Genomic DNA, 16,680 nt, shown 5'->3' with positions numbered 1-16,680 from the left:
ACTGGATCTATGGTGCGATTCAGCATGCTCCTTCCACGGCTGGATTGCCGTTACCGAAATTGGTGAATGCCCATTCTACTAGAAAGGTGGGCTCGTCCAGGGCGGTTGACCGGGGAGTCTCGGGATTGCAACTTTGCCGAGCAGCTAGTTAACAAACAATTTGGCTAAGTTTTACAGTTTTAATACCTTGGCCATGGTTGACCTCACATTTGGTCATTTGGTGCTGCAGAGTCATCCGCACTTTCCCGCCCATTATAGAGCTTTGGTATAAACCCCATGGTTCTTGAAGTGTCCCCAGCATCCTCTAGGACGTATGAGAAAATAGGATTTTAATACCTACCGGTAAAAATTTTTCTCTTAGTCCGTAGAGGATGCTGGGTGCCCGTCCCAGTGCGGACTCTGTCTGCAGTTATTGGTTGTGGTTACACACAGGTTGTGTTATGGTTTTTTGTCAGCGTATTGCTGCAAATTTGTCATGCCGTTGGCTTGTGTTCTACTGAATGCCACGTTCTGCGGTATGCTTGCGGTGTGAGCTGGTGAGATTGCTCACTGTGGTTTAACGATAAATCCTTTCCTCGAAATGTCCGTCTCCCTGGGCACAGTTCCTTAAACTGGAGTCTGGAGGAGAGACATAGAGGGAGGAGCCAGGTCACACCCCCTTTTCGAATTTGTACCGATTTTTATGTGTAAAATGTTGGAGGGTATGTATATACTGCTGGAAATGTGATGAGGTTTAATTAGAGATGTGCGGAAAAGGTAGGCACACCAGTCATAGACTTTTTACTTTAGAGTTTTGACTAGAAAAAATATTAGAATAATACAAAGAAGATATTACTAATATATTTTTGTATTCTTCATATACTTTATATAGTCAAAACTCTGGTGCATACATTAGTATGACAGGAAAGGCTCTGCCTCACCCCACCGCATGTCACTGCTCTGGGGGTAATTTGCTTCAAAGCAATGTGCCGCCAGGCATCGCCACAAGGCTGTACACTTATCTTGTACTTAAAATGATGCTGGCATTGCAGATTTTGCCTCGCACTTTTATGGGTTGTGAAGGAAAATGTGATGTTGGCAGGTATAATGTGTAATTCTGGGAGGTGTGTCATAAAATTGACTTACATCCAAATGTAAATGAGCCCTAAAGCAGTTAGTAAGATCTACTTGTTGATGAAAAGACACTGGGGGTAATTCAGAGTTGATGGCTGCAGCAAATTTGTTAGCAGTTGGGCAAAACCATGGGGGTCATTCAGACCCGAATGCACGCTGTCTTTTTTTGCAGCCGTGCGATCGGGTCTGAACAGCGCATGCGTGCGGGCCGCAATGCGCAGGCGCGTCGATGGTCGGCAACGGGGGTCACCGAACAGCGACAGATTCTACGAAAAAAGAAGATTGACAGGAAGAATGTGTTCATGGGCAGCAACTCACCGTTTTCAGGGAGTGTCCAGGAAAACGCAGGCATGCCCGGCTGTTTCCAGGGAGGATTCCTGACGTCAGCTCCATCCAGGATCATCGCAGCGGCTGAGTAAGTCCTGAGCTGTGCAGAGAATTCACAAACTTTAGTTTGTGCAGCTCTCTGCACAAGCGTTAGTAACACTGCACAGCGATTACCCCCTCACCTGTAGGCGGCGACTACCTGATCGCTGCAGTGCAAAAAATAGCCTGCTAGCGATCAGGTCTGAATCACCCCCTATGTGCACTGCAGGTGTGGCAGATATAACATTTGCAAAGAGAGTTAGATTTGGGTGGGTTATATTGTTTCTGTGCAGGGTAAATACTGGCTGCTTTATTTTTACACTGCAATTTAGATTTCAGTTTGAACACACCCAGTGGCGGATCCAGGGGGGGGGCACCCAGGCACGTGCCCCCCCTGTCATTTTTTTTTTTTTTTTTTTACCGACGAGAAGCTTTTTAAGCTCCTTACACTGTCCGAGTGACAGTGTGAACCTGGCTGCTGCTGCTGCTGCTGCCGCTGGTGGCTGCCTGTAGGGGGAGCTGCAGCGGAAGCGCAGCTCCTCTCAGGCAGTTCAAGGGGCCATGAGACAGAGCTACGTGAGGCAGTGGCTGCTGTCTTCGGCTCCCACAGTAATGTAAGGTGAGGAGGGGGTTCAGTTTACTATTAATGAGTGTGTGTATTGCTGTGTAAATGTATAGAATGTGTGTGTAACTATGTATATATGCTGTATGCATGTGTACTGTGTGTGCATATATGCTCTGTGTGTATGTATGTACAGTATGCTGTGTGCATGTATAGTGTGTGTGCATGCTGTGTGCATATATACTGTGTATATGTATGTACAGTGTGTGTATGTATAATATGCTGTGTGCATGTATACTATGTATGTGCATGCATACTATGTATGTATGTTTGCATGTATACCGTGTTAGTATGTATGTATGTATGTATACTGTGTGCATGTATACTGTGTGTGTGTGTATGATGTGTGCATGTAAACTGTGTACGCATGTATGCTGTGTACAGTATGTGTGTGTATGTCGATGTACAGATGTTCTGTGTGCGTATATATATATATATATATATATATATATACCCATACAATAGGCACGGCACTCCAGGGACTCGTTGCAGAAAAACTTTAATTAAGGTGCTGTGATATATATATACATACACACACACACACCTTGTGCACGTACGGACCCCCCCCCCCATGAAAATCCTGCGTTTGCCACTGATACCATACAGTAACAGGGTGCGTAGTCAGCTGTGTTAGCGTGCATTGCCTCCGTGTCCCTTACAGCAGCGCCAGTCCCGGCTCCCGGCAGCGTCGCACATCTGCTGTAATTAGGATGCGACACTGCCACAGCCTGACAGGGGATCTGGGAGAAGAAAGCAGGCTTTGCTGCTGTGAGGTGGGTAGACGTAAGGGGACAGGTAGATGCTGGAAACAGGACGGGGGACAGAGGGCATAGGCGTAGGAACGGGGGGGGGGGCAGCTTGACCCCCCCCCCCCCACACACACACACACAAACATGATGCGTCGCCCCTTTCTGTACTAGCCGTCTGTCTCTCAATTGGTGATGTATTACTGGAGGAGGCATGGCTGTGGGCCACGCCTTCTCCCAGTAATGTATCACCATTGAGGAGACAGCTGGGTATTACAGAAGAGGGGACACCGCCCACGGGGATGCAGAGGTAAGCGCCCCCCCGCACTGAAGGAGAGCGACCAGCACCACAGCGGAAGCGGAGGGGAGGGAGGGGGGGGGGGGTGTTTGAAGGAGAGGAGATCGGCACCACAGCAGGGGCGCCAGAATGAAATTCAAACTTGCCCCCCCAGTGTGAAATCATTCTGACGCCCCTGACAGAGGGCACTATATTAAAAACACACTGGACCACTCCAACAAAAATGGGGACTATAAAAAAAATAATTACAGAAAGGGACGCTGTAACTAAAAACACACTTGCCCTGTCCCCTACCAGGCCTGTCCCCGCACACTTGCCCTGTCCCCGCACACTCACCCTGTCCCGTACCAGGCCTGTCCCCGCACACTTGCCCTATCCCCGCACACTCACCCTGTCCCCGCACATCGCCTTGTCCCCTACCAGGCCTGTCCCTGCTCACTTACCGTCCCCGCACTCTCATCCTGTCACCCACTGCCCTAGTACTCCATGCCCCCAGCGTGATGAAAACGAGGGCGTGACGCATGGGTATGGCATTCTCTGTGAGGCCAAACCCCTTGTTACAATGCCACACTCTTCACAGGAGCATGTGCCGAACCCCCCCCCCCTTCCTTCCCCTATTGTGGTGCCCCCCCTGTCATTTTGTTCTGGATCCGCCCCTGAACACACCCCACCCAAATCTAAAGGGCCCTACAGACTGGGCGACCCATTGCTGAGCTGCCCGACCGCCGATACGGCAGACAGGTGACCTGGCGGCAGGGGGGGGGGGGAGGTGGCGGGGGAAGTGAAGTTTCTTCACTCCCCCCATCACCCGGCTCCATAGCAATGTATGCTAATGTGGACAATCTCATCCATATTGCCCTGCATGCATAAGCGACGGGGCACCAACGATTATCGATCGCAGGGACGCGCATCGTTAATCGTTTGTATCTAAACACTCTGCACAAAATGAACAAGTGAACGAGAACGTTAATATCGTGTAGTGAGATCTGCCAGTGTGTAGGGCCCTTAACTCTCTCTGCCCGTTATATTCCCCCCCCCCCCCCCCGCAATGCACATGGTTTTGCCCAACTGCTAACAAATTTGCTGCTACGATCAACTCTGAATTAGTCCCACTGATACTTTTCAGGGCTTGTTTGTGTATTGTGGTTTACAAATTAATCCATGTGAGTGTCCACAAGAAACCTTATTTAAAAACGCATGTAGCCATAGGGATAATTGTGTCTTCTAGCCAATGAATGGAATGGCTCTGATGATCCCATTTAAATGTATATATGTAGCTAACATTACTGAACAAAAAGTATTATTTCAAAAATACCATTAAGACTGCAGTGACAAACTCTTACAAACTCCTATTTCTACTGCTTACAGACTGCAATGCTGATTACAATTTCATAAAGTGACCTCTACAACAATACAATGATAGATAATCTCTAAGTAAGATGCTCTTTACAATTAAGCTCTGCAACATAATCATATTACTGCTACTTGTGTTCACACCATTGTAAATATGTACAGCTAAAAATAGAATAAGCAGTATAAATAACTTCTTTGAATTAAGAATTTGCTCAAGTAATCCTGCAGATTACAGGTGAGAGACCGCAAGACGTATCTGTAATCATTTCAGTTAATATCTCTTAATCAAGTAGCAACATGTAAGATTGCTGGTGGAAATTACAACAGTGCTTATTTAAATAACACAAGCTGAGGCAAGCGACATAATACTGTCACAGTAAGATAGTTTTGGGGGAAATTGTCCAACTCCTAAAATGTGCATAATCACAGATTTGCTAGAAGCTATTTGCAATCTATAGCAAAACACTTTCCCACTGACACACCTATACAGCCAATATAGAATCATTTTAGAAGAACTAACTAAATGATTAGGTATATCAGCACTGTCACCAGTGTTTCCTGTCTCTTTAGAGGTAAGTGCAATATGAATGGAAATTAAGAGTAGAAATATTTAGTTTCATTGCATATTCATCGGATACTAATTCTATAGCACATTCAAGTGTTTCAATAATTTACTTAGCAGTTTTAAAGACCCAGCCAGTATGGCAGATTAAGCCTTGGGGGGTGCCCAGGGAATTTAAGACAGGGGTGTCCGGTGCAAGGGGTGTGTATATTATATTGTGCATACCTCCCAACATGATCCACTCCAGGAGGGACAAAATGCTCTCTCTACCTGGACTTCCCTCTTACTTTATGATTGCCATCACCTGTGTTGAACTATTTAATTGATAAGAAAGGTTTTTCAACAGAAATAATTACAATCATAAATGAAGAGAAAAGTCCAGGCAGAGAGTATTTTGTCCCTCCTGGAATGGGTCATGGTGGCAGGTATGGAGGTATGGATATCCCACATAAATACATTGAATCTTTAGAATGTTCCCCTAAAGCTACTGTACAGTACTGATGTAGATGATTATACATACTGGCACAAAACTGTTACTGAAACACTACATTACTTACTTGTGCTAATTAAAACATGGTGGGTGTGAAAATGTGCATTTTAGGCACATACAGTATTAGTACTCGACTTACTCAGAGCCATATGCTACTCTGGATGCATCTGCATGGTCAGCATATGTGCCTAGTCTGCATCAAGCCATCATCAGCAGTGTTTACTGTACTGGGCCTGTATCAGGTGTAAAAGAATAGGCAAATATGCACATAATAATGACCATGCCATTACACTCTTTACACCCCCGCTTTATCTCTCCTAATGTAAGTCTCATTAGGGCCGATTCAAATGGGTGTGTTTTTTTTCGCGGATGCCACTTTCTGAGCGTGTGCAGCTTGAAAATATGCCCTATAGACTATACAGACTAGGGCTGGCCATCGACCATCGATGATTCAAACTCATCAATGGTCTGTGACCGATGCTGCATACTTTTACCATCGATGGGGGAGAACCAGGTGGTTTCCCTCCATCGATATGGCTAGAACTAAACGAATATTTTTATTTTTTACAAGATTCCGGGATATAGAGCATAGCTCCGCCCCTGACACCCACAAAGACCCGCCCCAGGCTGTGATTGGCCAGCGGATCTTTCACAGAAATAAGAGGGATGGCCATCGATGATAGAAACCATCGATAGTCTCCCATAACATAGTTAGTGACCATCGATGGCCACTCTCAGTTTTGCCATCGATGGCTATCATTGATGGCGAACACACCAATGTCCATCCCTAATACAGATAGGTGTACTGTATGTCACGCATCATCCCCTTTGCATCTATTGGAAGAAGAATGGTAGCACAAACAATGCATAGAGAAGTCACATTTATTATCATTGTTACTTGATTACTATTTTTGGAAAATTACTATTTTTTAAGGAAAAACAAATGTCAAGTTTTAAAGGATATATCCTACCTGATGAACTAAATGTGAAAAATTTACTCTGAAAGTCTATTTTGCAAATACTGTATGTATAAACCCTATACTATTACTAAGCAATGATGTCCACAGCCTCAAATAAAGTAATACTAATTAGTACAGTATCTTTTTGGGCTCTGGGTGGTGTCATCAGCCGCACACCCTTCATTATGGCCCTGTGTCTTCTGCAGGAACGGAACCAACTAAACAATATTGGGAAGACTGTGGACACAGCAATTCCAGCCCATCCTTTTTTGAGATTCCTGTCCCACCCTGTGTATGTACAGTATACACTGCTGAAAAAATGGTTTTCAGAGCCATTGCCAGGCCTCCCTCACTTACAGTATATACAGTATACTGGATAACAGCCTCACCCTCTCGTTCACTGCATATGTCCAGACCCCTCCACATCAACTGGTATGGGCTGACTAACACAAATTATATTTTTGCTGGACAGATAAGATCAGGCAGCAGACATCTGCATATAACCTGAAGACCTAAGGGGCATACACAAGGTGCGATATCAGCTATCTATATGGCCTATATAATCCATATTGGTAGAAAACATAGTACATATTGCACCGTGTAAACAGCTTGCGATGCTGATGTATGGAAAAAATAGACTGTGCTTGCAGCTCAATTTTGACTAGAAAGTGTGCAATCTAGTGCATATCGGTACATGTGTACAGTAGTGACCAATAATAGCCTGCGATACTGATATACGTCATCAGAGCCACTCCCAGGGCACTCACTAGCCACCCTTTTGTTTACTACAGGCGGAGAGGAAAGAAGCAAGCAGTGACCACACGGAGCAGCAAATTCCTTAAAAATTTGGTAAGTATAGTGCCATTGACCACCAATGTACATTTTACACTCAGGGGAGGTGGGTCATGTGGGGAAGTGGTCACTGAGGGCATATGTGATGGCACTAAGGGGGCATATGTGATGGCACTATGGGGCCATTTGTAATGGCTCTAATAAGGAAAGGAAGACCCCTTAGCTGCTGTACAACTCTACCAATGTAACCCAGTATTTAAATGAGATATTTCTAGTATAGCCAAAATTGGCCATAGCCAAAATCGCAACATGTGTATACACCTCTAGATTCTTTCCTGAAAGAGAATATTTAGGTATACGCTGCTGACAGGGGCGAATTTAGGGGTCAGGTGGTCAGTGGCCTATCACGGCTATCATGCAAGGGAACATGTTGTGCTGCCCACCAGCAGGTGGGTATCCGGATGCTAGGTCGACACTACTAAGGTTGACAGTCAATACTGGACATGCATTAGGTTGGTATTGACAAAATGTTGACATTGTAAAAAGGTTAACATGAATTTTTTTACAATTTTTATTAATTTTCATCTTTTTCATACTTTACCTTCCACGTGGACTATGATTGGGAATAGTAACCTTGCCCGCAGCTCGCTCGCCATGCAAAGGGGACGTGCACTAATTGTGGTTTTTGGTAAGTTTCAGTATTAAATAACCCCCCACGCGCATGTCGACCTTTTCCTGTATCAACCTTTTCAGTGGCGACCATTTTACCATGTCGACCTTTATCACTTGTCAATCTGTTGTGTGTCGACTATTTGGGGTTGACATAGTGACTGTTGACCATTTTTCAGGTCGACCCTATGATCCATACTCCAGCTAGTAGCCCCCATAAGCATGTGCCTCATGTGCCTAGTGGGAAATCCACCACTGACTGCTGCTTGTTGTATATATATACTGGTTAGACATAGGATCAGGTTTATATTCTAATTACACATTTACCCCCTAAGCCTAAGAAAATGAATTACTCTGGTGTTCTTTTTGCCCTTGCAACTAACTCTGTATAATAACTACTACCAGGCTCAGGTTATGCAAAGCATCAGTCCTGACAGAGGGCTGTATCTGACCTTTGCCCATCACTTCCTCTCATAAACAGGGACAGAGGAAACACCAATATTAAGTGACAGTGATGTGTGACAGAATGCATGCAGGGTTCTCCTAGTATAGCCGATTACGGCTTCAGTAGTGGTTATGAGTAAAACAATTATCAGTATATTATTGTTTTGTCTTCTAGCCCAAGAAGAGTGCTATAAAAAGCAAAGCAAAAGAGCAGCAAAATAGAAACTACCGTCTTTACACGTTCTCATGAAAATCCAGCAATTACTCTGAGGACCTGAGGATGTTGCTTGAATTGGAATTAATCTCTCTGTCTCTCTCTGTCGGCTTCTTTCCAGCCTGTGCTGCAGCTTTCCAACAAAAATGAGTAATAAGAGCCATACACAGTATATACAGTATTGTAAATAGTTATTCCATTACTGTTACTTTTAAATGTGTGGAGATTTCCATTCAAAGTTAAATAAGCTTTATAACCAAAGCAATAGGACATTGTGTATCTCCTGTACTAGCAGAATGACAGACTGTGGACTTACAGTCTTACAGGGCACAAAATAATCGGTGTCTTAGAGAGTACACAGTGGTTGAATCATTTTCAATTAATAGCTACACACATTGTATCATCATCCAGACAAGTATAACTATTTATGGGCACGCCGAGACTGGAGAGAGCTGTGTTATTCCTATTCTTGTTAACATACTGTATTGAATTGCACTGTAGCACAACTAGCCTGTCACAATATGTTTCCGTTTGATGTTTAAGTACTTAAACATGATATTCCGATGTTCTCTCATGGACATTTACCAAGAGAGGTAAAAGTGCCAGCAAAAATACACATTTCTCCAACACCTCTTAACAAACAGTCCTTCTGCGATTGTTATGGTTTCCGCTGACCGCTAGATGAATCCCCAGAATCAGACCAATTGAGACCTTCGCCTATAGAAAGCCACCTTTCTCGTAGCGCTCCATATGCTCACAGGTACTCGGCTGCCTCAGGACTTCAGGCACAGTGTAGGAGGGCCTGAGTTCCAGGAATACGGAGATATCTCAGTAAAGCTAGTTAGAGGTCAGGATAGGTAGCACACAGCATTCCAAGGAAGGTAAACAAGGTCAAGACAGGTAGCAGACAGTGTAATTTCAAAAACATTTCTAAGGATTAGGTGGTTTAGAAGACAGAGACAGGAACTGAGTGGGAGAACTGCACACCTGCCATTTATAGTACTGAGGATCAAAGGGGAGCCATTTGAATAATGTCCAGACTGTGTTCTTATTCCCCATTATCTCTTCTAGGCAGCGTGCAGCTGGGAAGCAAAAAGGGGTGGCTCCATGCTTGCAAGCTGCATCTATGACTTTGAACCACAATAATAAATGTATTATGCATTCCCTTATGTGTATGTATATGTGTATTAAGAATTATGAGTGTTAGAGATTGTTGCGGTAATATAGTCAACTTTCATTGGTTAGAAATGTGTGAAAAATGTTTACTATGAGAATAATAATGCCCTAGAATTTTTTTCACAGCACCCTCAGGCCAAGCGTTTCTTACTGAGAAATTTAGAAAGAAATATAAAATTAAGTAAATTGGGTTTATATGTTATCCTTAGGTTCAATTGTGTAGTGAGGGATTTGCTTCTGTTTATCCACGTGTTATGATTCACAGCCACCAGCAGTGGTTTTTTGCCTATTACATTACCCAAAATATATACAGTGCATCTAGAAAGTATTCACAGCGCTTCATTTTTTCCACATAATGTTTTGTTACAGCCTTATACCAAAATGGAATAAACTCATTTTTCTTTCAACATTTCTTTCAACATTCTACACACAATACCCCATAATGACAACTTGAAAATATTTTTTTGAGATTTTTGCAAATGTATTAAAAATAAAAAACTAAGAAATCACATGTACATAAGTATTCACAGCCTTTGCCATGAAGCTCAAAATTGAGCTTAGGTGCATCCTGTTTCCACTGATCATCCTTGAGATGTTCCTACAGCTAAATTGGAGTCCACCAGTGGTAAATTCAGTTGATTGGACATGATTTGGAAAGGCACACCCCTATCTATATAAGGTCCCACACTTGACAGAGCAAAAACTAAGCATGAAGTCAAAGGAATTGTCTGTAGACCTTCGAAACAGGATTGTCTGGAATCAGGGGAAGCGTACAGGAAAATATCTGCTGCTTTGAAGGTCCCAAATGAACACAGTGGCCTCCATCATCCGTAAATGGAAGAAGTTCAGAACCACCAGGACTCTTCCTAGAGCTGGCCAGCTGTCTAAACTGAGCGATTGGGAGAGAAGGGCCCTAGTCAGGGAGGTGACCAAGAACCGATGGTCACTCTGTCAGAGCTACAGCATTCCTCTGTGGTGAGAGTAGAACCTTGCAGAAGGACAACCATTTCTGCAGCAATCCACCAATCAGGCCTGCATGGTAGAGTGGCCAGACGGAAGCCACTCCTTAGTAAAAAGAACATGGCAGGCAGCCCGCCTGGAGTTTGCCAAAATGCACCTGAAGGACTCTCAGACCATGAGAAACAAAATTCTCTGGTTTGATGAGACAAAGATTGAACTCTTTTGCATGAATGCAGACATCATGTTTGGAGGAAACCAGGCACCACTCATCACCATGCCAATACCAGCCCTACAGTGAAGCATGGTGGTGGCAGCATCATGCTGTGGGGATGTTTTTCAATGGCAGGAACTGGGATACTAGTCAAGATAGAGGGAAAGATGAATGTAGCAATGTACAGAGACATCCTGGATGAAAACCTGCTCCAGAGCGCTCCTGACCTCAGTCTGGGGTGATGGTTTATCTTTCAGCAGGACAACGACCCTAAGCACACAGCCAAGATATCAAAGGAGTGGCTTTAGGACAACTCTGTGAAAGTCCTTGAGCGGTCCAGCCAGAGCCCAGACTTGAATCCGATTGCATATCTCTGGAGAGATCTGAAAAAGGCTGTGCACCAACGCTTCCCATCCAACCTGATGGAGCTTGAAAGGTGCTGCAAAGAGGAATGGCCAAAACTGGCCAAAGATAGGTGTGCAAAGCTTGTGGCATCATATTCAAAAAGACTTGAAGTTGTAATTGCTGCCAAAGGTGCATCAACAAAGTATTGAGCAAAAGGCTGTGAATACTTACGTACATGTGATTTCTTAGTTTTTTATTTTTAATACATTTGCAAAAATCTCAAAAACACTTTTTTCACGTTGTCATTATGGGGTACTCTGTGTAGAATTTAGAGAGAAAAAATGAATTTATTCCAGTTTGGAATAAGATTATAACGTAACAAAATGTAGAAAAAGTGAAGCACTGTGAATACTTTCCGGATGCACTGTTGCACTGTCGGAGGAGTATTGATGTGAGCAGGTGAAACTGTTGGAATTAATTTTGATTTCTAGGCTCACTCTTTTCTACTAATGAACTGCCCAAACATTCTTGCCTTCGCCAGGCAACAGCTAACGTGAATTTTAACTGTTTCTGTTTTTATGCTAATTTTATTTTCATTGAACTGTGTTGCATTTAGATTTCTGCATTCAATTTTGTTATCCTTTTTAATACAATAAGAATTGAAACTGTCTTTGTTATTTAAGATTAATTTAATAAAATTCTGTCTTTGTATTATTATATAATCCAGGATACAGGTAACCTTGGGTGCTAGCAGATACTTTTTATATTTTACAATAAGAATGCTTAAATTATGTTTATATTGTTTTTTGAGATAATATATGGAGTAGCTAAAGACTTCCTCAGAGTGTCAGTTCTGAATCTAAATCCTTCTTGTGGCAGAACCGTGTAGTGAGTGTGTGATACAATATGGGGGAGTTTGTCATTTTTAGACCAACTAGATGTTTTTGTTTTGATTAATCCTTTCAAACTTACAAACTTACATGCAATGAGTGATCAGGTAAGACTTGCCATGATACTACCAAAATAAATAATCTAATTTTTGATTTACAGCAAAACAGATTGTGCTTCCTAACTTTCTGACAGGCAAATATTTGAATTACATCTTTAAAAATCTAGCAGGTGCAGCATTTATTTCCAATATAAATTAATGAGAAGCATGAAAGAGAACTTGGATTCATCTTCATCTTGGAAAAAGACAACTACAACACCATCAAAACCATGAATTTCAACCTCTGGATTTCTTAACAATTATCTCTATAAGAACACTTTATTTCTGAATACAACAGCATCCCACTCTAACCCAGCTACTCATCCACCTATCCCACTACAAGGCACGCTGGGAGTAATTCAGAACTGATCGCTGCTGTCCGTTTTCACACAGGAGGCGATCAGGTGTATACTGCGCATGCGTATGCATCGCAATGCGCTGGCACGTCGGAGGACTGTACCGGGCATCGGTGCATAGCGACGGGATGGTGCGAAAAAAGCGATCGCACAGGCGATCGCAAAGTGACTGACAGAAAGAGGCCATTTGTGGGTGGCAACTGACCGCTTTGTAGGAGTGTCCGGGAAAACGCAGGAGGGACCAGGCGTTTGGAGGGACAGTTTATGACGTCAGCTCCGGCCCCGATCATCGCAGTGGCTGAGGAAGTCCTGGGCTGAGCAGAGACTGCACAAACTCATGTTTATGCAGCTCTCCAACAAATGCGATCGCGCACCTGCACTCAGCAAAAACCTTCTTCATTTAGGCGGCCACAAGCTGATCGCAGGGATGCAAAAAATGCACTCTAGCGATCACCCCTTCTGTCCCATGGATAACTACTTGCCCTGAGACACTTGTATCCCCTTCTGTTCGTGCATGGAATGGGCACTTTTAGGGAGCAAGGGTGCTATAAATAGAATTCTTCTGAAGCACTGGGTATCCCCAATAGGGCCTAGCATACTTCAAAATGACGTGACTAATCCCTCTGTATTATAGGCATGCCCCCTTCTCACGCACGCATACCCAGTCCGGAGCTGGCACAACCAAAGTTGGGGGGTATGAGTTATCTTTTGATAAACTGGTGGATTTTTTTTAAATGGAAAAAAAAACAGACAGGCAGCTGTAGGCACATGGAGATAAGTATATATACACAGATGTATCATTCATTGTATAAAAAGAGAGGGAGATGTTTATTTAATCATATCTTCTCAAAGTGTCCTGTTTAAACTAGAGATGAGCGCCTGAAATTTTTCGGGTTTTGTGTTTTGGTTTTGGGTTCGGTTCCGCGGCCGTGTTTTGGGTTCGAACGCGTTTTGGCAAAACCTCACCGAATTATTTTTGTCGGATTCGGGTGTGTTTTGGATTCGGGTGTTTTTTTCCAAAAACACTAAAAAACAGCTTAAATCATAGAATTTGGGGGTCATTTTGATCCCAAAGTATTATTAACCTCAAAAACCATAATTTACACTCATTTTCAGTCTATTCTGAATACCTCACACCTCACAATATTATTTTTAGTCCTAAAATTTGCACCGAGGTCGCTGTGTGAGTAAGATAAGCGACCCTAGTGGCCGACACAAACACCGGGCCCATCTAGGAGTGGCACTGCAGTGTCACGCAGGATGTCCCTTCCAAAAAACCCTCCCCAAACAGCACATGACGCAAAGAAAAAAAGAGGCGCAATGAGGTAGCTGTGTGAGTAAGATTAGCGACCCTAGTGGCCGACACAAACACCGGGCCCATCTAGGAGTGGCACTGCAGTGTCACGCAGGATGGCCCTTCCAAAAAACCCTCCCCAAACAGCACATGACGCAAAGAAAAAAAGAGGCGCAATGAGGTAGCTGACTGTGTGAGTAAGATTAGCGACCCTAGTGGCCGACACAAACACCGGGCCCATCTAGGAGTGGCACTGCAGTGTCACGCAGGATGGCCCTTCCAAAAAACCCTCCCCAAACAGCACATGACGCAAAGAAAAAAAGAGGCGCAATGAGGTAGCTGACTGTGTGAGTAAGATTAGCGACCCTAGTGGCCGACACAAACACCGGGCCCATCTAGGAGTGGCACTGCAGTGTCACGCAGGATGTCCCTTCCAAAAAACCCTCCCCAAACAGCACATGACGCAAAGAAAAAAAGAGGCGCAATGAGGTAGCTGTGTGAGTAAGATTAGCGACCCTAGTGGCCGACACAAACACCGGGCCCATCTAGGAGTGGCACTGCAGTGTCACGCAGGATGTCCCTTCCAAAAAACCCTCCCCAAACAGCACATGACGCAAAGAAAAAAAGGCGCAATGAGGTAGCTGACTGTGTGAGTAAGATTAGCGACCCTAGTGGCCGACACAAACACCGGGCCCATTTAGGAGTGGCACTGCAGTGTCACGCAGGATGTCCCTTCCAAAAAACCCTCCCCAATCAGCACATGATGCAAAGAAAAAGAAAAGAAAAAAGAGGTGCAAGATGGAATTATCCTTGGGCCCTCCCACCCACCCTTATGTTGTATAAACAAAACAGGACATGCACACTTTAACCAACCCATCATTTCAGTGACAGGGTCTGCCACACGACTGTGACTGATATGACGGGTTGGTTTGGACCCCCCCCAAAAAAGAAGCAATTAATCTCTCCTTGCACAAACTGGCTCTACAGAGGCAAGATGTCCACCTCATCTTCACCCTCCGATATATCACCGTGTACATCCCCCTCCTCACAGATTATCAATTCGTCCCCACTGGAATCCACCATCTCAGCTCCCTGTGTACTTTGTGGAGGCAATTGCTGCTGGTCAATGTCTCCGCGGAGGAATTGATTATAATTCATTTTAATGAACATCATCTTCTCCACATTTTCTGGATGTAACCTCGTACGCCGATTGCTGACAAGGTGAGCGGCGGCACTAAACACTCTTTCGGAGTACACACTTGTGGGAGGGCAACTTAGGTAGAATAAAGCCAGTTTGTGCAAGGGCCTCCAAATTGCCTCTTTTTCCTGCCAGTATAAGTACGGACTGTGTGACGTGCCTACTTGGATGCGGTCACTCATATAATCCTCCACCATTCTATCAATGTTGAGAGAATCATATGCAGTGACAGTAGACGACATGTCCGTAATCGTTGTCAGGTCCTTCAGTCCGGACCAGATGTCAGCATCAGCAGTCGCTCCAGACTGCCCTGCATCACCGCCAGCGGGTGGGCTCGGAATTCTGAGCCTTTTCCTCGCACCCCCAGTTGCGGGAGAATGTGAAGGAGGAGATGTTGACAGGTCGCGTTCCGCTTGACTTGACAATTTTGTCACCAGCAGGTCTTTCAACCCCAGCAGACCTGTGTCTGCCGGAAAGAGAGATCCAAGGTAGGCTTTAAATCTAGGATCGAGCACGGTGGCCAAAATGTAGTGCTCTGATTTCAACAGATTGACCACCCGTGAATCCTTGTTAAGCGAATTAAGGGCTGCATCCACAAGTCCCACATGCCTAGCGGAATCGCTCCCTTTTAGCTCCTTCTTCAATGCCTCCAGCTTCTTCTGCAAAAGCCTGATGAGGGGAATGACCTGACTCAGGCTGGCAGTGTCTGAACTGACTTCACGTGTGGCAAGTTCAAAGGGCATCAGAACCTTGCACAACGTTGAAATCATTCTCCACTGCACTTGAGACAGGTGCATTCCATCTCCTATATCGTGCTCAATTGTATAGGCTTGAATGGCCTTTTGCTGCTCCTCCAACCTCTGAAGCATATAGAGGGTTGAATTCCACCTCGTTACCACTTCTTGCTTCAGATGATGGCAGGGCAGGTTCAGTAGTTTTTGGTGGTGCTCCAGTCTTCTGTACGTGGTGCCTGTACGCCGAAAGTGTCCCGCAATTTTTCTGGCCACCGACAGCATCTCTTGCACGCCCCTGTCGTTTTTTAAAAAATTCTGCACCACCAAATTCAAGGTATGTGCAAAACATGGGACGTGCTGGAATTTGCCCATATTTAATGCACACACAATATTGCTGGCGTTGTCCGATGCCACAAATCCACAGGAGAGTCCAATTGGGGTAAGCCATTCCGCGATGATCTTCCTCAGTTGCCGTAAGAGGTTTTCAGCTGTGTGCGTATTCTGGAAAGCGGTGATACAAAGCGTAGCCTGCCTAGGAAAGAGTTGGCGTTTGCGAGATGCTGCTACTGGTGCCGCCGCTGCTGTTCTTGCGGCGGGAGTCCATACATCTACCCAGTGGGCTGTCACAGTCATATAGTCCTGACCCTGCCCTGCTCCACTTGTCCACATGTCCGTGGTTAAGTGGACATTGGGTACAACTGCATTTTTTAGGAGACTGGTGAGTCTTTTTCTGACGTCCGTGTACATTCTCGGTATCGCCTGCCTAGAGAAGTGGAACCTAGATGGTATT

General features: G+C 44.5%; 1 protein-coding gene and 1 long non-coding RNA gene across 2 annotated transcripts in view; one reads left to right on the top strand and one right to left on the bottom strand.

The window, feature by feature from the left end:
- DCHS2 (dachsous cadherin-related 2) overlaps window positions 1-16,680 on the bottom strand; it is a 402,858-nt gene that overhangs the window by 309,221 nt on the left and 76,957 nt on the right. The gene's annotated exons all lie outside the window — the stretch shown is intronic.
- LOC134920408 (uncharacterized) lies at window positions 1,981-9,792 on the top strand. Its single transcript, XR_010177465.1, has 4 exons — window positions 1,981-2,098; window positions 7,301-7,358; window positions 7,931-7,989; window positions 8,590-9,792. It is a non-coding gene; the product is annotated as an uncharacterized LOC134920408 (long non-coding RNA).

Source organism: Pseudophryne corroboree, chromosome 1 (genome assembly GCF_028390025.1).
Source record: "Pseudophryne corroboree isolate aPseCor3 chromosome 1, aPseCor3.hap2, whole genome shotgun sequence".
Classification (NCBI taxonomy): Eukaryota; Metazoa; Chordata; class Amphibia; order Anura; family Myobatrachidae; genus Pseudophryne; species Pseudophryne corroboree.
This window is presented reverse-complemented; position numbering and strand designations above follow the sequence as displayed.